Source organism: Macaca nemestrina, chromosome 8, assembly GCF_043159975.1.
Source record: "Macaca nemestrina isolate mMacNem1 chromosome 8, mMacNem.hap1, whole genome shotgun sequence".
Lineage (NCBI taxonomy): Eukaryota > Metazoa > Chordata > Mammalia > Primates > Cercopithecidae > Macaca > Macaca nemestrina.
This window is the reverse complement of record NC_092132.1, coordinates 140,840,174-140,864,492: the sequence shown is the minus strand read 5'-3', so window position 1 is coordinate 140,864,492 and position 24,319 is coordinate 140,840,174. Positions and strand designations below refer to the sequence as shown.

The following is a 24,319-nucleotide window of genomic DNA, read 5'->3' as shown; positions in this document are numbered from 1 at the left end:
CCTCTTAAATTTTGAGTTAATTTTTCTGCGTATGGTGTAAGAAAGGAGTCAAATAAAACTTCATTCTTTAGTTTGTGGATATCTAATTTTTCCAAAACCATTTGTTCAATTATTATTTGCCTATTTAATTGTCTTGGCATCCTTGTCTAAACAAAATTTCTCATAAACATAAGAACAAATTTCTAGACCTTCAGTTTTATTCTCTTGATGCATATGTCTAAACTATGCCAACACCATATACTTACACTAACTTTGTAGTATATTTTGAAATTAAGAAGTGTTAGTGTTCCAACTTTGTCCTCCTTTTCAAAATGTTTTGGCTATTTTGGTTCCCTTAAGTTTCCTTAATAATTTTAGATCAGCTTGTCAATTTCTATAAGAAGCCAACTGGGATTCTGAGGGATTTTATTGAAACTGCAGATCAGTTTGAGGAATATTGCCATCTTTACAGTCTGAAGTATTTTATCTTTAAACACAAGATACCTCTCCATTTATTTAGCTCTTCTTTAATTTGTTTAACAGTGTTTTGTGTTTTGAGAGGATACATTTTGTACTTCTTTGGTTGCATTTATTCCTAAGTGTTTTTATTTTGTTTGATGCTATTTTAAATGAAATGGTTGCCTTAATTTAATTTTTGGTTTGTTGCTAATACATAGAAATACAGTTGATTGTTGTACATTGATTTTTCATGTTGCAACATTGCTGAAGTCAGTTACCAGTTCTTATAAAATGTGTGTGTGCAAGCTGTCCTTGCTCATTCTTGGGTAAAGGATGAGATACCTATGACAGGAATTTAGTTTAACTTTAAAACAAAGATGATAACACTTACACAAAACTAATTCCTTTCCTATTTAGGGACTAAAACCACCTCTGTAAAACTAACACATTGTTCATAACATTAAAATTATGTCTCAGGATTCATGTAGCCAGAGGCCACAGATTTGTAACCTTCCCGATTGCTCCTATAGATAATATGACAGTAATAAAACCTGGGGCTGGTGCTTGAGATATTTTTCAGACACTGCATTGTGATGTACCAGCTGGTAACACCTGGATCGGTAACTCATACCAAGAAACTGATAACAGGTCTTGTAACCCCTACCCAGGAACTGACTCAGTGCAAGAAGACTGCTTTTACCACCTGTGTTTTCATACCTGACCCAAACAGGTAGCATTTCCCGTTCCCCAAGCCACTGACAGCCAAACTATCCTTGAAAATTCTTAGTGTCTGAATTCTTGTGGAGGTGAACTTGAGAATTATCTTCTGTCCTTCTGCTTGATTGGCACTGTAATTACTAAACTCTTCCTTTGCTGCAAAACCGGTTGCTCTCAGTGCATTGGTTTTGCTATGCAGTAGGCAGGAAGAACCTATCGGGCTGTAATGTAAATAGACCTTCAATATAGCTTCTATGTTTTTTTATTTACAAGGAAATCTTCCTTTTGACATTTACGCTTTTTATGCTTTCAAACTGACAGACTTATTCATAGGTTGTATCAGCTGTTATTTGCCATACTTTTTATCCAGGGACTTTAAAGATAATTCTCTGCAGATTTTTTTATACTCTTAATGAGTCAACAGCAGGCTCTGTAAAAGTAAATGAAAATGTGCACAGTATATTTGTTGTATCAGTAAAAGGCAATATTACAGGATTAGGAACTCAGATTCAAGTTTTGAATAACTGGAGGTAGTTGTACATGAAATCATGAACAGCAAGAAGTTTTGCATTTCTAAGAGCCTATTTATAAAAACAATTTCATTTTCCATTACAATAAACTATCAGTTGATTCTTTCTCAAATGCCATATGTAAATTAACCATTCTAAATATTGTGAAAATGATATAGTTTGAATAATCTTAAAAATCAGATATACCATAGAACTATTTCTTGTATTGGCAAAGGAAATGTGAAAACAGCTCCTGATGTCTGGTGTTTAACAAGAGTTTTGTTTTCCAGGGAGGAAGGAACTTCTCCCTTTCTTGAAGACTTTTTAATTTGAGTCTGTAAAACAAGCTGACAAGAGACAGATTAGTAAGAGAAAAGGCATACAAGTCAATTTGTATGCAAATACACAGCAGCCACACAAAATGTGAGACTCCAGGATGAGCCAGATGACTGAAGAATCCTGTACAGAAATGAGTAGGGGTTTGGTGCTCTTGGAGGGAAGTAGTAACAGGTTATTGGAGGGTGAGGAAAGGAACTAAATAATGAGCAAAGGCTGTCTTGTTACGCAGATGAAGTCTCCCAAGCAGCAGCCCTTAGAAAGAGAGATGGTAGCCTGTAGTAAGTTTGTCTGTCAAAACTTGATAAACGTCAGACCTTTAGTCTCTTTTTCCTGTAGGTTAATCTTTCCTAGATCCCAAAAAGGCAACCTCAGAAAAAGCATCTGCCTACATGCCCTGTTTGTTTTATTAAAGCAGATAAGTGTAAATTTCTTTTACAAAAGGATAGCTTCTCAGAGCTCATTTTGTCTGCTCTTTCTCATCACAGCTAACCCAACATATTCCAAAGAAGCATATTTTGGGTTAGTTGTGCCAAAGAAGCATATTTTGGGGTGACATATTTTGATTTCCCAGTTTCAAAAAATATAAATTAAAATGTTTATTTCTATGGCAGTTTATGGAAAACACACAGAATGCTCTTCCAGGAAAAGCATGGTTATGCCATATTTCTTATGACAGTAATTTGGTTTAGTAGTGCTACATATTTTTCATAGTCTCTTTGTGAGGTTAGAAGCAAGATGGAGTCAACAGTGGAGTCAGCAATGCCAGATTTACCTCACTGTCATATTTTTTGCAAAGGCACTTTCATTTGAGCCTTGGAATCTTTGTTTTAATAATTTTGGAGGGCAAGGAAAGTTATTTGATTTAGTGGCATTATTATACATTGGTAGTATCAGTGGTCATTCAAAACTTTTGGCCATTTCTAGTCAATATTTAAAATAAGCCTAGTTATTAAATTATAACCAGGGCTTGCTTCTGTTTCTCCCTGCTTCTGGCATTCATTGCTCACTGAAATTATTACATTAAAATGTAACTACAACTGATTTTCAAATCCAAATAGTTGAAGTGAGAAAATAGGTTTTCTAGATTTGCAACAACAGTTTCACACAAATATTCTACTTCATATCAAAACTTCCACGCCTTTGAGAATCTTACTACCCTATGCTTTCTGCATTTTCTACAGCTTCCTTTGTAGGTTCTACATCTATTACAGACTTTGGTACCTGGATAATACTTTTTACACATCTTTGGATTATTTGAATGGTCTTTAACCATCAGCTATAAAACTCCAAACAACATCTTTGTATCTAATTCCCTGGGCTCTTGCAGCTTCAGTGGCCATCTACATTTATAGCAAACATCCTCCCTGCAGGGTCAAATTATTCAAGTCTTCCTAATCTGATGTGGTCAAGCTCAGAACTTTATAATATAACTTGCATATTCTCTGACCATGATTTCTTATTTTTCTAACTCTTTTACTTCCTTATTTCCTTCATTTTATTTCACCAAAGATTCCAAGACCTTATTATCTTACTTCTGTTTTGGAATCTGTCAGATACTTCCTGAGTTCCCTTCCTTCACTGGCATTCCTGAATTTCATGTCAAAGGTCTGACCAACTTCTTCAGTAGACCAGATTTCTCGGCACCTGTCATTTTGTCATATTTATCCTTTCGAAATGAAACCCGAATCACTGCTATGATCTGCATTATCATTTCATTTCCTTCATTGAATAAGTGCTGTGGAGACAAAAAATACACAGGTGAAAATATCCTGATAAGTAACTTTGATAGTGACTTCAACACATTTCATTAATACCTTTACTAATCTTATTGAGCTCTATCTTTGATTCCTCACAATGATTATTCTAAACTTTTGTGACTTTCCTATATCTCCTTCCTCAGTTTCCATTAACCTCATTCTCAGTGGACAACCTTACTCTTATTGAGAAGAAACAAACCAAAGAAAACAAGAAATAGAAAGATTCTGTGACCATTAGTTGCAATCTCACTTCTATACTCACCTACAAACAAATCTATTCCGTATTCACTATTCTTTTCTCTATAAGATGTAAATATGAGTTATTTTCTTTTTGAGTAAATATTTCTGTATGTTTCTTTATTTTATTTGCTACCTTGAGAAAACTTGCTGAGTAAATAAGCTCTTTTTACCCCCCATTTTACCTTTAATCTCCTTTATCTTCCTGGGAAACATTCCTTCAGTCATAGATAGGCTTAAATAGCCTTTTGCAAAACAAACAATGTCAACAAACCCCTTTCTTTCTTATCTTTTTTAAAATTATTTTTATACCCTACTTTCAATAATGAAAAACCTTCCTGTTTCTTATACTAATATCTCTTAATAATTTTTCTGTTCTTCCTATGGAGATTAATCAATCACAGTCTTCATCATTCTTTGTGTTTCATATACCTTCCTAAATCCTTCTAATATGGTTTTTGCTTTCCCCATGACACCAAAGCTATTTTTATTATGGTCTCCAATAACTTTTAATGGATACATTCAATTGACACATGCAATTGATATTTTTCAATATTTATCTTGTTGAGAGATTATATTACATTTGATGACTGTGGAAGAATTTTTCAAATTGTCTTTCTTAAATCGCACTTCACATTATTATTTGGAAAGACAGGCATGCTAAAAATCACTTCAGCAGCTGTCTTGCAGCTATAATCTTTGAAGTGAAATGTGTTTCTCCTTTAGAGGCGCTCTAGAGAGATCAGGAAAACGTGAAGTGGAGACCAGATCTGTGGCTTGAAGCTAGTGCTGCCAGCAAACAAGATTTGGAAATGGGTGGGTTACTTTCACTTGTGTTCCAGTGCCCAGTGTTCAGTGTCCTGCTGTCAAGAAATGACATTGGCCACAGACTCCTTATCTGATTTTCTAATTCTCGGCATGATTTTCACTTTGTGTGCTCATTCTCCAGCATTCCAGTTGTGAGAGTTCATTGGGAAAGCAGCAGAATCTTCTGGTTTTCCTTATAGCTATAGTGATGGCTTTGTGGTATTAACTCTTTTTGAACTGAGTGTCATTCCAGAAGATCTAAATTGGAAATGGTACCTGAAGATGCCTAACAATTATATAAAAACTCCACAGAAATCTCCTTTGCAAAAACTGTAACAGTGGGAGGAATCTACCATAAACAAACTCCACCTTGCTTCTAACCTCACAAGCTTACTGCCCTTGCTCATTCCTGAATGTAGGCAAAGCTAACTATGGGAGAAATTTAGCTTATAGTTTGATGTTAAATCAAGAAGAATAACAGTCCCCTCCCAATACTGACCCACTCCTTGTTCAGGGACCTAGACCATCTTTGTAAGGCTAATAAAAGGCCACAGCATTAAAATTATGGGAGGGGCCTTAATTCTGCCAAGATGTAGGCGTGGTTAAATGATAACCAGCGATTGTTCCCTAGCTTGCTTTTTTATAATGCCTTACCACTCAGGAGTCACATAGCCAGAGTTCACAAGATTTGAAACACCATCCCCACCTTGCTCCTATAGATAACATTACTATTATAAAACCTAAGATGGATCTTTGAGCTATTTTTCAGACGTTTGCATTCTCCTGACCTACAGACTCTACCTGGACTCATGCCTCATACCAAGCAACTGACTCAACCAGTCATGGGATCCCCACCTGGAAACTGACTCAAGTACATGAAGACAGTTAGACACGCTTACTGTTTCATCCCTAACCCAACCAATCAGTAGCACACATTCCCTAGCCCCATGCCTGTCAAATTATCCTTAAAAATTCTAGCCTCTGAGCTCTCAGAGAAGCAGATTTGAGAAATATTTCCAGTCTTCCCACTTGGCTGCTTTGGGATAATTAAACTCTTTCTCAACTGCAACATTCCTGTTGTTCTCAGTGTATTGGCTTTTCCAGGTAGCCGGCAAGAAGGAGCCATTAAGTTGTAACACAATCATTAATTTAAATACCTTTGAACTTCACAATCCTATATTGTATTCTGCTCCTCTGCTGAATGAATTCTGAATGCTAGAACACTTACTCTGCCTTTCATAATTTCTTTCACTGTCATGACACAGCACTCCTCTGGTCATTGTCATACATCTGGTTTTTGCCTTCTTCATATAGAGATTCTCTTCCTCTTTTCTGTTTCTGTATGTTTGTATTTAGGAACAACTCTTAGGGTCTACATACTGTCCTTGGTGATCTTACACATTCTCATCTTTTTTTTCTTAGACAGTTCTGTTGCCCACGCTGGAATGCACTGGCACAAACTTGGCTCACTGCAGCCTCGATCTCCTGGGGTCAAGTGATCCTACTACTTCAGCCTGCTGAGTAGCTGAGACTACTAGCATGTGCCACCATGCCTGGCTCATTTAGTTTATTTTTTTGTAGAGAGGGGATCTCACTGTGTTGCCCAGCTGGCCTCAAACTCCTGGACTCAAGCAATCCTCCCATCTTGGCCTTACAAAGTGCTGGGATGATAGGCATGAGCCACCACATCCAGTCTGATGATCTTAATAGCAAATATATTCCAACTCCTAAATTTGTATAGATAGGTCAGACTTCTTTTTTTTTACTTTAGACATAGACTAAGTTACTGTGTATTTCCATATGGTGGTTCTACTTGTTCCGCAAAAATTAACACGGGGAAAGTGAGTTCACTCTCTCTATCCCCAAATATGCTTCATTTCTGTACATTTTCATTTGAGTTTTTACTAATCATGCATCCTTATTTCTCATTTTTATTCTCATCTTCTCATATCACATTTCACATTCAGTCAAAAAATCCCTTCCTACAAAGGAAGCTGTAGAAAATACAGAAAGAATAGGGTAGTATGATTCTCAAAGGAGAAGTTTTGATAGGAAGTATTGGTCTCATCCCTCTTCTTTATCCAACTATCACTTTTAAAAATTTGAGTCTTTGCAGGCCACGTGTGGTGGCTCATGCCTATAATCTCAGCAGTTTGGGAGGCCTAGGTGGGCACATCACTTGAGGCCAGGAGTTCGAGACCAGCCTGGCCAACACAGTAGTGAAAACTTGCCTCTACTAAAAATAGAAAAAAATAGCCAGGTATGGTGGTGCATGCCTATAACCCCAGCTACTCTGGAGTTTGAGGCATGAGAATTGCTTGAATCTGGGAGGCAGAAGTTGTAGTGAGCTGAGATAGCACAGCTGCACTCCAGCCTGGGTGACAGAGTGAGTCTCTGTCTCAAAATAAATAAAATAATTAAAATTTAAATAAAATAAAATTGAGTCTTTGTTATCTCACGTAGTGCACAGCAAAAGTTTCTTAACTGGGCTTTCTCTCTGTCTTCCTTAAATTTATTCTCACACACTGCAGTCAGAATACTTTATATAAAACACAGAATACTTGATATAAACCACAACCAAGGCATGTTATTTCTCAGCTTGGTTCCCGTTAGTGGCACTTCATTGTATAAGGCAATGCCTAAATTCCTTACTGGTATTTAACTCATCAACCTGGCTTCTCTCTATCTTCCTTGTCTCCTTTCTCCTCTTCTGAGGTTGGTCCTGGTATACCTTTTCTCTGTACCTTTTCTCTGTTCCATGGCTGACACACTTACACATATGCAAAAAGATACACTTTCAAATGAATGAAAAAAGCCACATTTTACTAAAGTTTACATTACAACAAATAGTAAATTTTAATTTGAAACCTAAGCTATTGCATCCCTCTCTACCTCAATTACAGAGATAAAACCAGCAGCATCCTATAGAGAACAATTTTTGTTAGTATTTATAGGGTATTTTCTAGATAGCTGGCAAAACTGTGAGCAATATCTTTAGAAAATTTTCTACTTAATTCTAACGCAGGTCCAATAAAATTTGTATAGTTTTTGGCAATATTTAATTATTTTTTAGGTTGGTAAGTGGTTAACTCAGGACTGAAACAAGATAGCCAATCTCCAAAGCTGTTTCCTTTACCATACTCTATATTGCTTCTGGTAGATTAAAAAAGTCATTAATTATGGTAGTGATAGCAATAGATTAGTTTCCTAGGTATATCATAACAAATTACCACAAACTTGGTAGCTTTGAGGCAACAGTAATTATTCTCTCACAGTTCTAGAGACCAGAAGTGCAAAATCAACTATGTAGGGCTGCTTTCTCTCCGAGTCTCTGAGGTGAAATCTGCTCCATGCCTCTTTCTCAGCTTCCGGAGAAAGCTGGCAATTCTTAACATAGCTGTCTGCCCTCTATCTCCATATCTTCCTCTTTTCTTATAATGACACTTGTCCTTATAAGAAATTTAGTGGCCATCCTAATTTCAGGTTACTTTTATTTTGAGATTGTTAATTGCATCTTCAAAGATCCTTTTTCCCAAATAATGTCACATTTTCAGATACTGGGGGTTAACACTTGGAAATGCCTTTATTGATAGACACAATTGAATCAATTAAAAGGAATGTCAAGGTGTCACGGAAATGCTATTGACTATATAATCTGTGTAGAGTTATAACATGATAAGTGCACCAAACAAAAGGCCTCATTTGCCACTGCTTTTAATCCCATGGCTCAATTATAACCAAAAATATTTTAGAAAGGTATTGTAAGAATTCCATGTCTGCCAAACTGTGGAAAAAATTATTTCAAATCTCAGATTGAAGGGAAAAGAGAAAGATTTAATAGAAAGCATGTGCATCAGTTATCACAGTTGCTAACAATGTTTTTATAGAATGAAAAGAAATTGTTTTTGTCAATAAAACTGATGCAGGAGATAGACATTATTTAGGCAGATAGAGCAAAAGGGTCCTTGGCAGAACTTCCCTTCTAACAAAAATCAGCCCAAGAAATCATTTCTTTTCTAACAAAGAGCAGCCTAAAAGATCAAGCTGCAAACACAAATAAGGAAGCTGGAAGCTTGCATGGGGGAATGCAGGCAGCTACACCAATGGAACAAGGCTCCCTGGGAGCCACGCATGTCCACCATGGGCTCGACCTTCCCTTTTTTGTCAGCATGTGTACCATAAAAAATGGGCAACATGGAGAAGCTCAGGCAGAGAACTCACAGGCATAATAAAAGATTGGTACGGGGGCTGCCAGAGTCACGCCCTATGCAAATGGCACAACAGGTCCTAACACGTTTTTCGTGTCCTATGTAAATCAGACATTGCCTCACCACTAGATCATCTATAAAAACCCCTGCATTTCACCACAGATTGACAACCCGTTTTTCTGGGACCCCTCTCTGTAGCAGAGAGCTATTCTCTTACTTTCGCCTATTAAATTTCTATACCTCACCCTTCTAACATTGGAAATACCATGTTATAGACGTGGACCACACAAGAATGTGTGTCCACATTCTTGATCTCTGTGGCTGTGAGGCAAAGAACCTCGGGTGTCACCCCAGACAACAAGGCCTCCTCAACACGATTTTACTGATTAGGAGACAAATGATGAGATGTATAGGTTTCCGTTTATTTGAGTTCTGTTTTAGTTTTTCTTACAGCAACCATACTAGCATGATATATAATATTTTTTTATTTTCCTGTATGTGTATATTCATAGGCTGCCACTTATTGTCATTTTTACTTTGGTTTTACTTTGGGTAAGCATTTCTCTGACTTACCGAATACTCGCGAAGAAATATGTACGTTTTAAAGATTTGCAACTCATACAGCAGTTTTTTATATCCCAACTGAGGCTGAAAGAGTGGTAACTTTAGGCCTAGCCACATTTTGAGAAAATATGATATATAACACTTGAGTATTTGGAACATGAATGAAAAGAAATCAAATCAGTTTTTATTTTTCACTCTACTGACAACATATCACAAGTCAAAAATGATTCCTCCTGAACTTAAATATACAAAATGTCTCACTGTGAAAGCCGGAATCACATTTTTAGTTCAGTAAAAAAACGAAAGAAAACATTTTTTTGAAATTTTATTCCTTTGTGTTACATAAAATCCTTTAAATTGATATTCTTGCTATAGAAAAATTTTGAAAGAAAAATGGACAAAATGTGCATAGCGTGCATAGTGATGAATTGTCATAAATTATATAATCAAAGATACTTTTTCATCAAAAAAGCTAAATTTATAGTAGACCTAGGAAATTGTTAATACTTAGATTCTTACACTTTTTGAGAAAATACCATGTTATAGACACTGTAGAGCTAGGATGACAAATTTTAAATTACTATATACCCTAGGAGACTCTGCATAGGTTCATAAACAACCCCAAGTAGGAAAGAATAACAAGAACAAACCTGGAGATTTCAAAGTATCTGATTTCAAAATACCTTACAAAACCATCGTAGTCAAAAAAGCATGGAAATAGCATAAAAACAAACACTGACCAGTAGAATAACATAACCAAAAAATAAACCCATAAAATTTGTAAATTAATTTTCAGCAAAGCTGCCAAGAAGACACGATGGGGTTAGGGCAGTCTTTTCAATAAATGATGTTGGGAGAACTGGATATTGACATGCAAAGTAGTGAAATTGAATCCGTATCACATGTCACATACTAAATCAACTCAAAAGGGTTTAAAGATTTAAAATCTGAAACTGAAACTATCAGGAGAAAACATAGGAGAAAAGCTCTGTAACATGGTCTGGGCAATGATTTCTTGGATATCACCAAAAATACAGGCAACAAAAGCAGAAATAGACAAACGGGATGGTATCAAACTAAAAAGCTTCTGTGTAGCAAAGGAAACAATGAACAGAGTAAAGAGACAATCCACAGATTGGGAGAAAATATTTACAAATCATATATGTGATAGGAGATGAATATATAAAACATAAAACAAATTTAGCAAAATAATAACAATAAAACAACCTGTTAGAAAATGGGCAAAAGATCTGAACAGACATTTCTCAATAAAATACATACAAATGGCCAACACATGTATTAAAAAAATGCTTAATATCATTATTTATCAGGGTAATGAAAATTAAAACCACAGTGAGATGTCACCTCACAGCAGTTATATTGGCTGTTATCAAAAGAGATAACACATATTGGTGAGGTTGTGAAGAAAAGAGAGCCCTTGTAAACTATTGGTGGGAATGTAATATAGCAAAGTTCCTATTATTTTTAAGTAGCATATTTGCAATTTTGGTAATCTAAGATAGATGTGAATATATACTATTTTACTTCTTCCTGCAAACTAAAATGTTTATGTCCCAATGAAATTTATACGTTTATATCTGAACCTGCAATAGAAACCAGGAAGTGGGCCCTTATCAGATTCAGACACTGAATGTGTTGGTATTGTGACCTGGTACTTTTCAGTCTCATAAATAAAATAAAATTTATTTATACATTTGTGTTGTTTGTAAGGTACCCGGGGGTGGTAGTTTGTTACAGCAGCTTGAAAAGACTAAGGTACTCTTCCTTGTTGTATTCTACCAGTCATTTGAAAAGCATTTATTGAACATCTATTTTCTGGGTTCTGGGAATATAAAAACAATGCAGATAATATAGCTGCTCTCCTGGAATTACAATTAAACATGAAAGTACATATATAGTTTGAAAAAATAATCCTAAATCAAAACCTCGGTGCTGTACAGAACAAAACCGCAATACTCTAATGGTATTAAGCTGACGATTCTCCTATACAGTACAGTGTATAGTCTGAAAACATTTGCTGATTTGCACACTTGTCAGGCATAGGCAGATCCCTGGATTGTTCCTGCCTTACTCAAGAGGCAGGCAGCCTGCAGGCCCTCAGTTTTCCTGAGGAATCCCTTTTATTGTTGTATTAATAGCATTGAGTCTAGTAGATGCAGAGTGACATATGTTACCATATTCAAACAGACAGGTCCTTAATATACCTAACTTCCCATATATTAGTAAAGAATTATTGGTGTGATAAGTTACAATAATTTGAAATAAAAGTTTCTTGGAATTATGCTACTATATAATTGGGAAAAACAAAAACATCTAGGCACCACTAGAAAAAACTTCCTTGCTCATCATTTAATATAGGCGTCTGATAGCCATAGAAAGGGACAGTCTAGACACAATTTTGCAATGCAGTTTGCTTGAAAAGAGGTTGCACACAGGTGGGAAGCAGAAGTTTTAGTTTATACAGGTTGAGTACGGCTATGTCTGGAATACTATGTAAAATTCCTGGAAGTCACCTGCCCTAAAACGTAAGGGCAAAGACAGACAAAAAGAAATTTAGAGAAGATACAGAAGTAGATTAAAATGTTAAATAGGAATAAGTTGGCAATGGAAAGAAAGAGAGGTCAGGTTACTGGTCCTCATTTGTTTTAAGTGTATAAATCATCAGAGAGGAGACCAGAAGAAAGGTTCAGAGACCTCTGAATTGAAGAAAAAGGTTTTGTTTTCCTTCAGTCAAAATGGCTAAAGATGAAAAATACTTCCTAACATATAAGAAGTCATTAAGTGTTCCATGATAGTTTTTTTTTCTCTGCTGAAAGTTTTTCATACCATTGAATAAAACTTTTTCAAATTATTAATAAGAAAGATGCATTCTAGATGGATTAAATGTCTTACTGTTAAATAGTAAAAAGCAAAGGTGGTTAGAACCCAAATCCCATCTCCTGGTGGGCTGATCTGTTTTGAACCTGCATAACTGGATATCCCTTAACTAGTTATTCACAACAGGGTCAAACTCCCTGAAGTCAGTGTAGTTTCAAATATATACTCTCATTGTATTTAATAATATTATTTTATGTTTAATTTTTTATTGTTTTTCACAATGCAAAATACAGAAAACCCAGATTAATTTTTTTGTGCCTTTAAAATAACACAGATATTAGTGATTCTTAATGAGGCATATGGTGTCTGCCCTTGAGCTTATTAGATACAATGTTCAGAAGGCTTTTATATGCATCAAAGGTGTCAGTGGATTTAAAAAGTTTGGGAATTCACTACTGTAAATAATGCAAATGAAGGATAAAGCCAGAATTTTGCTCAGAAATGGTCAAAGTGAGGTTGGAACCTTCATAAAGTCATGGAACGAGGAGCCAGACAAATACTTAATACCAGTATTGGGAGGTTCAAGTAGAAAGATTAGGGAAAGGAGCATGATGCATAAAATACATTACTATACCTACTTTCCCTTCTGCAGCTGAACTAATGCAGCAGAAATGAAGACTTGGTTTACATCAGCCTACATTGCTGAGGAGTGTGGGAGACAGTATGACAGCCACACGGTTCGAAGGTGGAAAATAGAGGGACAAGTGTTAATTTACTTGTCAGGAGAAGTCTGAAGCGTACGTTGGAATGCAGGGTAAGTCCTGAAGCAAGCATATTAACCACGAATCCCCACCCAGAGGACTTGGGAAGTAGAAGATGGAATTCCTAACATTGGGTTTGTAGCTTGGGCCATCAGCAAATAAGAGGGAAGGCTGAAAGTCTGTTTTTGCAAATCAGAATCCCAATTTCTTTCTCCGTCCTGTGCGTATAAGTAACTACCTGTCCTGCAACCCAGAATAACTGGGAGATTTGCTGTCTAAAGAACTGTAACCAGAAAGATTCTGTACTCACCGTATGATACGGTTTGGCTGTGTCCCCACCCAAATCTCATCTTGAACTGTAGCTGCTACAATTCCCATGTGTTGTAGGAGGAACCCGGTGAGAGGTAATTGAATCATGGCGGTGGGTCTTTCCCATGCTCTTCTCATGAGAGTGAATAAGTCTCACGAGATCTGTTGGTTTTATAAGGGAGAGTTTCCCTGCACAAGCTCCCTTCTCTTGTCTGCTGCCGTGTGGTTCGTGCCTTTCACCTTCCACCATGATTGTGAGGCCTCCCCAGTCACATGGAACTGTGAGTTTATTCAACCTCTTTTGTAAATTTCCCAATCTCAAGTATCTCTTTACTAGCAATGTGAAGCCTGACAAATACACCACATTAGACACAGCTGAGAAAAAAAGATTATGCACCTAAAACAAGGGAACTAAGTGAACATGTCGTGAACATACAATAGGTTCATCTTAGTCTACTTGTCCCACAGAACGCTGGCATCTGGGTTTATAGTTCCCAGGTGAGAGAATAAGGGATATGATTCTTCTCTATAAACCAATGACTGATAAAATGCCTACAGAAGATTACAGCTGATTATTTTTGGTCTGCATCTATCTCAATCTCCCAATTCTAAAACCTACTTTGTAAAAAGTTTTGCCTGTTCAAAGCAATCACGACAAAACATAAATAAACAAAAACAAAGCAAAAGGCATCAGAGAAACATAAATAATAAAAACAGATTATTTTAAAAAAAATTCCTGAGGTAAAAATAACATATTTTACTTATAAATGAAGAGAAATGTATAGAAAAATATTTATAGAATAAAAGGAACTCTTGTATGTTAAAATAATTAATGATGAAAACATGAGCTCAAGTAGCCACTTTGGAAAAGAGTTTGGTGATACCTGTTAAACATGCAACTACAGCAAATCCACCCTTTGATACGTACTTAGAAGAAATGAGGGAAAATAAAAATTTGGCAATACCAGGTGTTGGCATCGGTGTGAACAATGGGAGCATTTTTATACTGCCGATTCATGTGTAAACTTGTACAACCATTTTGGAAAAATAATTTGGCAATATCTCTTACATTTGGACACTCACATATCCTGCAAATTAGCAGGTATTTCACTCTCAGCCAAATATTTTATATACATTCTTATATTTTCTCAGGAGACACGTAGAAGAATTCTCACAGTGGCTTTGTTCATTTAAAAAAAAAAAAAAAACACAACTCCAGGCCCATCAACAGAAGCATTCATAAATATTAGGTTGGTGCAAAAGTATTTGTGGTTCTTGCCATTGGTTTCAATATATTGTGGTGTGTATTTACATGATGGAATCTCATACCTCAATGAATGTGAAAGTATCACAACTATTAAGTATCAATGTGATATTGACATGAAAAGCAAATCTCAAAGACTGCTATATAATATAATTCCATTTTTATGAAGCTTAAAAGAGGAAAATTGAAAAAAAATATTGTTTCTGAGTTAAAATATACGATATAAAAGTTTTTAAAACCAAGATGATTATAACACAAATGTCAAGAGAATAATTCTCTTCTCTGGGCAGAATTGGAAAAGGAAAAGAAGGAACCCATTGGAATGATATATGTAAGATTATATTATTATGTAAAACAGAGAGTTCATGGGAATTTATTTAATTATTTTAGTTATAAACAAATATATTTTATAAACATGTAGAATATCACATAACTTAAAATAATTTGAATTATTATACTACATGTGGAAAACAAAAAGATTAAAGGTTGAAAATATGTCATGTAAACTGACATAGACTAATCTCCAAGCAGAATGAATGAAAAGAGAAAGGTATAAAACATTATGGTATATTTGAGAAATTTGAGAAAAAGATGGGAATATAAAACTTTAGAGATACGGACTCCCTTTGGAAAGGTACACAAAGAACAAGTATAAGTGGATGGCTGCTTTATGAAAACTGATTATTTGGGAAAGAGTATGTGGGTGGGAAGATCTTTTTTTAATTCTATTACATGCTTAAATAAGAAAAATCAGAGAAAAATAACCAAGAGATAGTCATCTGCAGAGATCCAGTGTCAAGAGGGGAAGAAGGAGAAGGAGAGGGATTAAGTATTATAAAGTTCAAGGAAGGACAAAATTAAATGTAGAAAGATATTATACTCCAAGAAAATAAAGAGAAAGATGGGGGAATTTTTCCCTTTTGTTAGTGGCTAAAACAACAGCAATAATAAAACACTGAGGGAAAAAAAAGAAAAACGGAGTCTTCTGTTACCTAAAGCAAAACGGTATCATTTTTCTGTTGATCTGTGGATCTAATAACATTCTTCCACTGCTTGAAATAATGAACTGTGTGTTACATTGATAACTTTAGTTTTATCTTCAATAATCAAATACTTAGCAACGTCCATTTTCATTTCAAGGAAACAATAGCTAGAATTCAATTATATTTAGTTCCTTAGAAACCCTGATGTCCATAAACATGTTTTTTGTCTTCACTTTTATTGATTTAAGTACACATTTACTTATCTCTTTCTAGAATATTGTAAGCATATTGAGAGCTTGTTCTGCCAAGTGTAATTTGTCTATATTACTGAAAAGTGTTAAACTATAGTGTTCAATAAGGAATAATATTTGTTTTGTATTTACTCATTATGTTATATGAAAATATATTCAGGCAAGATGAATTTTATTTGCTGGCATAATAGTTACTCTTCTTCATTTCTGGAGATGCTTACATTTACTTGGGTGCCTGTGTGAATTTATCGCTATCTTCATTAAGTCTTTGTTGTCAAACCCTCAGCAAGTATGTTACTAACTGAAAAGACTTGTTAGTCACATTGACTGGGCCAGATGTATGCTTCAAGGAACAGCCCTTACAAACTTCTGAAATGACATTGAACATGGCAGATACACATTTCTACAATTGGGAGGCTTTCGTAAAAGGAGAGGCAGTAGGATGTAGCAGAATGGGGCATGGATTCTGGAACTTGTATTTCTTGGTTCACATCCCATCCTTACGTTTGGCTATGTGGCCTCGCGTGACTTATTCAACCTTGTTATGCCTCATTTTCCTCATCTGTGCAATGATCATAATAAGACTGTTGAAAAGACTGTGTCATTCTATATATAAAGCACTTAGAACAGGACCCATAATACAGCAAGAAACCATACATCATCATCATCGTCATCAGTACTTAAAATTTACCATTATCGTCATTCCTAAGCAACTGTAGGTAAAGCAGCATAAGTCCTCTGTCTGAGGTTTAAACAAATAGTTTGTCTTAGTCATCTTAGTTATGACACTACAAGAAAAAATTGTCTGAGAATTGTTTAAAAACAATTTCCATTTTACTTTGTTTGCTTATTTTATAAGAAAGTATTGCTCATCAAATAATATACTTTCACTTTATTGATTTTTTAAATATTCACATGTTCCAGTCATGTAGTCACAAGTCAGACCACATCACACAATGGTTGGCAGGTGCTATACACAATTGAATGTCTTAACGTCTCAAGGTTTCAGGGAGACATTCTGTTGATGGCTTTGCTCAGGATGCGTTTTTCACTATGTAGAGTTGACCTGCACAGTGATATTTACATATTCACTGAGTCGTTATTTGATCTCTAGAGGCATTATGATATGGAAATACAACAAGATATGATGTGAACCATTCTTGTATGTAAGAATGAAGAGGGATCAAAAACATGTTGGTAAATAAGACACCTCTGGTAGTTATATTAAAAAATAAGAGGTGGTATTTTATTACATTGTAATGATTGGAAAGAGACAAATATGGGTAAAAGTGCTCTGGGAAGGTTTATAAGAGAATTGGGGATATGGAGTGATTTCTGGAGAAAGAAGAAACTGTGGAGACGAGCCATAGGGTGGACAGTGGGTTTGAGGAAATGAGGCAAGGCATTTTATGGGACTAATGAGTAAATTAGCCTTGGTAGAATTTGCAGTGAAAATCCTAGAAGAATGTTATTGGACTCAAAATAATGGGGGGGATTAAAATGGTTCTGTAATAGAAGTAAATCTGCAAAAATTCCTTCAGTCTTAGTCTCTTCAGTGAAATATCTCTGCATGCTCTTCTCCCTTCTCTGCTAAACCAGAATGAATTTTCTGAAATTTGAATGAAATTATGGTTGAACTACGCTTCTCACCATTCTGGACCCTATTCCCACACTTCACCACTAATCCTAGAGGATGAAGATCAGGGACGTTATTGACTTTGTTGATTTTGTATCCTCAGGGCACATAAGTGTGCCTGGTGCGTAGCAGATCCCTGAAGATATTTTTAATGAAGTTGTTGAATGGAGATCAAAGTTTAAGAGAAAGAATTGGACATGGATGTAGCATTCAGCTAATGGGAGAGATGTCATACTATAATCTGGATTGTGATGAGGTCAAATATTCTTTTAACCTAATAAGTTTATGGTTATCCAAACAGAAAAAAAAATAGTAAAAGACTACACACATATAACAGTATGTCATTGACGTCAAGGGGCCATCAATTTATTTCCCTACTGGGAAGGATGCCTAATATTTGTAGAGAGCTTTGAGAAAATTTATAGTGACAGCCAACTGACATCCATAACAATGCATTCCTCAGAGTTTTACATCCCATCCCAGTTTCCTCATTTGAGGTACAAAATGCATTCCTCCCTCTAAACTGCTACAAATGATTTTGACAGATAATAGTTGTTTGAGGTTGAGATCAAGATCTCAAAAGACAGAATCAGAATAAAACAGAACTTCTGATTTCTGAGAATAAGATAGCTAGAGGGGAGTAATGGTGATACCCGCTCTGCAACAAGCTATTTCTGCTCATCAGGGGTTACTAGAGATACAATCTCTTGCACTGATGAAAAGGCAGACTATGTATTTAATGGACAAAGTCCATTTCTTAAACTTATGTATTCTCTTTTAAAAAAATCGGGTCTGAACATAGCAATTAAATTACAACAACAACAACAGCAACAACATGAAAACACTTAGTCTTATTCGGTTTTAGCTTTTTATATTTCTAATTTCCCCTGTTGTAAAATATCTGCCAGTGCTGTATATCTGACAATTTTTTTCCAGTTATATTAATCATTGCTCACTTTTTATTAAAAGAATGCTTCCAAATAATTAGGTATACAGCTTTTGCTTGGGCACATATATCTTGAGATTAACAATTCAGATTCAGAGCTTGTCTATAAAATTATGATCAGAAAACATTAGAGATATTCAGAGCTCTACTTCTTAATAGTGAACTAGTGAAATGTGTTTCAGAAAACTGTTCCTGAAATAGATTTTGAAGGAAAATGTCATATGTACGGTATATAAACACGTCCTATATTGCAGTCTCTAGCCTTCCTGAGAAGTTCTGAGTGGATTTAGGAAGGTTAGAGTAGGGAAGTTAAACCCTGACCCTGAAGACAGAAGGAGAAAACAGACCTAGGTTATCAGGAATGGGCATAAACACAAGAGATGAAGGGTTTCAATGAAAACAGAGCAGTAAATAATAAGACAACTTGAAATTCTGGGAGATATACCATAGTAGGTTAAGAAAAAAGAACAGGTTAACCTTTGTCCATTTTAATTTCTCTGTCCAAATTCCCTGCCTCTTCCAACAGACTAGAGTGCCAAGTAAAAATTATATTAATGTATTGGGGTAGCTTGATTTACAGCTCATAAATTAATTTTCTTCCCTATGGGATCCTCTTTCCCCTGAGGTAATTTTACTTTACTGCCACACTGATACCTTGATTTTGCTAGCAGTTTCTTACTGACTCTCTTTTGTTTCTTTAATGAGCTCTACATTGTCCCAGATGGGGACTGCTCCTTCAACCCGGACCCCAGAATGACAGTGACAGTGACAGTGGCTCCAAGACAGCTAGCAATAAGCAGATAGCATATGTAGCAATCACATGTATAGTATTGTAAGTCACTGAAATATTGGTGACCATTATTTCTACTTCATTATTAATGGCTGAACTAATTGTTTATGAGTAATAATGATCATAAGATATAAAATTGTACTAAATTAAATTTGGGAATTCACCTTTAATCTAAAGCACAATTCAGGAACCTCATAATTATCTTTTTAAAAATTACCTGATGCTTATCTTTAGCTACATAGCTAAGAAATGGAATACATACATTTGCATATAAATTATATTTATAATATATTTATATAAATTATATATATCATATTTATAATATATTCATATAAATCATATATCATATGTATAATATATAAATTATATATCATATTTATAATATATATTTAAATTATATATCATATTTATAATATACATTTATATAAATTATATATATGTTTAAATATCATAAATATATCATATTTATAATATATATTTATGAAATATATTTATAATATATATTTATAAAATATATCATATACATTTTTATAAAATATATATCATACATAATTACATTTATATAAAATGTATGTCATAGTTATAATATACATTTATATAAAATATATATCATAGTTATACATTTATATAATACATATCATAGTTATATGTTTATATTATATCATAGTTATAATATGATATATATTTATAAAACATATATTGTATATTTATAAAATATATATCATATAATATATATTTAAATAAAATATATATCATATATTTATATAAAATATATATCATATATAATATATTTATATAAATATGTATCATATATATCATATATATTTATATAAAGTATATATCATATATTTAAATAAATATATATGATTTGAACATACATATATTATATATTTATATAAAATATATTTATACATAGATATAAAATATAGATCAATTTATGTATAATTTATTATATATCAATTATATATAATTTTTATATAATTTATATATATTTTATATATAAATTACATGTTTTATATATTTCATATATCAATTATATATCAATTATATATTATATATTTCATATATCAATTATATAATTATATATTTTATATTTCATATATCAATTATATATCAATTATATATTATATATTTCATATATAAATTATATATATATTTTTATATATTTTATATATAAATTATATATTTTTATATATTTTATATATAAATTATATATAAATTTTATGTATATGAATTATATAATTTATATATAATTATATGTAATTTATATATAAATATTTTAAGATGAGAAAAAATAAAGTTTTTACATTTTTGATTTTTATGAAGTCTTATAAAATGTCAGATATACCTTTATTATAAGAGGCATTTTATTATATGTGCTTTAAATCTAATATACTTTGAATGTTAAAAATTGCCTTCTTCGGATTATGTATAAATTCCCAGAGAAAATGTGTGGCTGAGTAATATTTTGTTGAGGTACATAGCTCTTAGCATAGTGTGCATCCTGGATAAACACTAAATAATGATTAGCAATGCCATGGAAAATTGATTTACGTAAATCAGATTTCATTCTGTTCTATGATAGCGTTGTTTTGAAGCGTGTTTTATCTTTACATGTTACATTAAAGCTTTATTTCTTAGAAAATTACAACTATGTATCTTAATAATGCTATGTATTTGGGTGATATGCAGAGGAGAGAACAGGCTGCTAATGATGATAGACCTGCCTCTCTTACCTTTTGGGAATTTAAAATGTAACTTCTATTATGGCCAAATACACTTCTTCCATGGTTAAATAAGCATGGGTTTTTCTTAAGAATCCACAAAATATGAAGATGGAGAAAATACTTACTGAGAGGGGTCCCAAGGGCTCAGAAGCCATCGTCTGTGTGATAGAAAAATATGTGAATCTGATCCAGCTTTAGAAAAAGCTTTGCAAACAGCTGATATTATCAAAGGAAAGCCTGTACTACCCATAGTGACTTCTTTATATGAGATCTTTCTGTCTAGAAAGATAGTGTTACACATATCACAAGTAAATTTCACCAGAGATGTTGGTATTATTGTTCTCTAGGTAGTAATACAACATTAATCTCTCATTTAATATGAAACTAGCCACATATCTGTGAATAAAAATGCAGAAGTCTTTTATGACCTTTTTTTAAAAATTGACATAAGATACTGTAAGTGCATCCACTCCAGATTCACTTTAAAGTGTGTTATGTGTTTTAGGAAGACATGTCATATTAACCATTGTAATCTCAGTATTGGAAGGACCATCCATAGTATTGTTTCCCTTACCTTAGATAGCAAGATTAATGCAATATTTAAAAGCAACATTTGTTTACTCATCTGGCTTTGTCTGTTCAGTTTTAAAATCGTAAGCGGCTCTTCAGCTTTTCTACCCACTGATTTCGAGTTCAACTGTCATTTTAACTGATAATCAAATCCTACATCTTTCCTTTGATGGTATTTATTGTAATGGAATTAAACATAAAACAACTTAAAAACAGCTTAGGAAAAGTAATGGGGCTCAGTGATAACTTATGTGGGAAATCCAACCTTCACTTAGAGGGTAAGAATATCTGGAGGAGAGGTTTTCTTGCAATTAAAACACTATCCTCTATTTCAACATTGAGGAGATTGTGGACGAAAATAGTCTTATCCAGGCTCTCCATCATGCAGCCGCATTGTACTGAGGCAGGGAAGTGCTCTTATTCTTCACACTAAGATGCGGCCCTGAGTTACAACTTTCCCAAAGGGTCTGTCTTATATAAACCAAACCATTTCCTTGAAAATCTTCACCTCTACTACTTAACCTAAGTCTGTCTCTCAGTACTCATCCCCAATTTGGTCAGTTCCCCATCAGTTCTATCATACAGGGTCCTCTTCTTTTATCACCACCATTGCACAGGTGTTTGAAAAGACAGTCAATATTCTTTTTTACTCCCATTATACTTCCTTTTACATAACATTGCCTGATTATCTGCTCTCTACTTATAGCCCGGAATTTCACACCCTTTTATTATCCTTTTTGCAGTCTTTCAATTGCTAAGATACTCCTTTTCACAACAATGACAAACACACAGAATAGGCGCCACCACTTTCTCTTCCCTCTAGTCTCGTAGATCACTCTGTCTTGTGGAACCTGGCCCCAGCCTTAACATCATTCACTACACTGTGAGTGTTCCCAGCAACCACTATTAATTTTTATGAGTTCACTCCTAAGAATTTTTGGACCTTCTTAATACCGTCATGATTAATGTCAGTTCAAAATCCACGGTCTCCTCACCCTCATCTCCTGTCATCATCTTTGAGAAATGAAATATTTATGTGATGACCTCTGTCATTCCTGCATACAATCTTTTGAGTTTTAAAAAATCTACTTGGCTGCATGGATTTTCATTTAATTCTTTTTTTTTTTTTTTGGTTCTCTCTGGAATGACTATGGTTTGTATCTAATCATCAATAGGAATTGCTGTCTTTAAGATCCAAATCTCTGAAATATCTGTCTGCACATAACCTCTATCCCTTTGCTTCTCTAAATTGATTTCCCATGGAAATTGCACCCTTTGTTTTCAACATGCCTCCCCATGCCTCGCTTTCCATATTTCTTACAATGTGTGTCAGAGGTGTTTGAACCAGAGCAACTCCATCTTGAATAGGGGCTGGGCAAAAGAAGGATGAGACCTTCTGGTCTGCACTCCCAGGAGGGTAAGGCATTCTTAGTTACAGAATGAGATACGAGGCCATTACAAGATACAGGTCACATAGACCTTGCTGATAAAACAGGTTGCTGTAAAGAAGCTGGCCAAATCCCAGCAAAACCAAGATGATGATGAAAGTGACCAGTGGTCACCCTCACTGCTCCTTAGATGCTAATTATAATGCATTAGCATGCTAAAAGACACTCCCACCAGTGCCATGACAGTTTATAGATGCCAAGGGCAATGTCAAGAATCTACCCTGTATGGTGTAAAGAGGGGAGGAACCCTCAGTTCTGGGAATTGCCTATCACTTTCCTGGAAAACTCATGAGTAAGCTATCCCTTGTTTAGCATATAATCAAGAAATAACTCTATTTTTAGTTGAGCAGCCCTTGCTGCTGCTCTGCCTATGGAGTAGCTATTCTTTATTCCTTTACTTTCTTAATAAACTTGCTTTCACTTTATGGATTCTCTTCGAATTTTTTCTTGCTTGAGATCCAAGAACCCTCTCTTGGGGTCTGGATCAGGACCGCTTTCTGAAAGTTAACATTAGCCTCTCCTTCACCTCCCTTCTATTTCTTCTGATTCTGTTTGAATCCCAATGGGAACCTCAGTCCTCTCTTACTGACATTCGGCCATGTTCACCCAACCCTTCCCAATCGTGAGTTAATATTTACAGAAAGCGCTTCCAATTCCAGGCTGCTCAACCTTCAAAGAGAATGTCATAAAACCTCAGTAATTGCATATCATACAACCTCAGTACAAATTTCAGCTGTTCAACATCTCCTATTTATAAAGGTAGTCTATAATTCTTTCGTATCTTTCATGGGCAGTTTTTCATCCTATGATTCCCTCATAATCACCTTTTCTAAAATGCTGTCTTTCCATATACCAATGTCTTTCTTGGGGTTGTCAGGGCTTGAATCACTGAGGAGGTAATGTTTGAGAGTGACCTGAGCATTGGCAAGCAGCCAAGCAGGAAAAAATTGGGGGAAGAGCATTCCAGGCAAAGGAAAAAGCAAGATTCGTTTATTTATTTATGTATTGAGATAGAGTCTTGCTCTGTCACCCAGGCTGAAGTGCAGTGGCGCGATCTTGGCTCACTGCAACCTCTGCCTCCAGGGTTCAAGCAATTATCACTCTTCAGCCTCTCAAGAAGCTGGGATTACAGGCGTGCACCACCACACCCAGCTAATGTTCACAGCTTTAGTAGAGGCAGGGTTTTGTCACATTGCCCAGGTTGGTGTCAAACTCCTGGC

At 34.7% G+C, this 24,319-nt stretch overlaps 2 long non-coding RNA genes across 2 annotated transcripts in view; one reads left to right on the top strand and one right to left on the bottom strand.

Annotated features, from left to right (window-relative positions):
- Positions 1–567: 567 nt before the first annotated feature.
- LOC139355702 (uncharacterized) lies at positions 568–16,341 on the bottom strand. Its single transcript, XR_011606568.1, has 3 exons — positions 16,178–16,341; positions 1,872–2,011; positions 568–780 (listed from the first exon to the last, which is right to left on the bottom strand). It is a non-coding gene; the product is annotated as an uncharacterized lncRNA (long non-coding RNA).
- The window catches only part of LOC139355701 (uncharacterized), a 151,080-nt gene continuing 139,814 nt past the window's right edge, over positions 13,054–24,319 (top strand). The window contains exon 1 of the long non-coding RNA XR_011606567.1: positions 13,054–13,228. This is a non-coding gene — a long non-coding RNA (uncharacterized lncRNA). The remainder of the gene's footprint in view (positions 13,229–24,319) is intronic.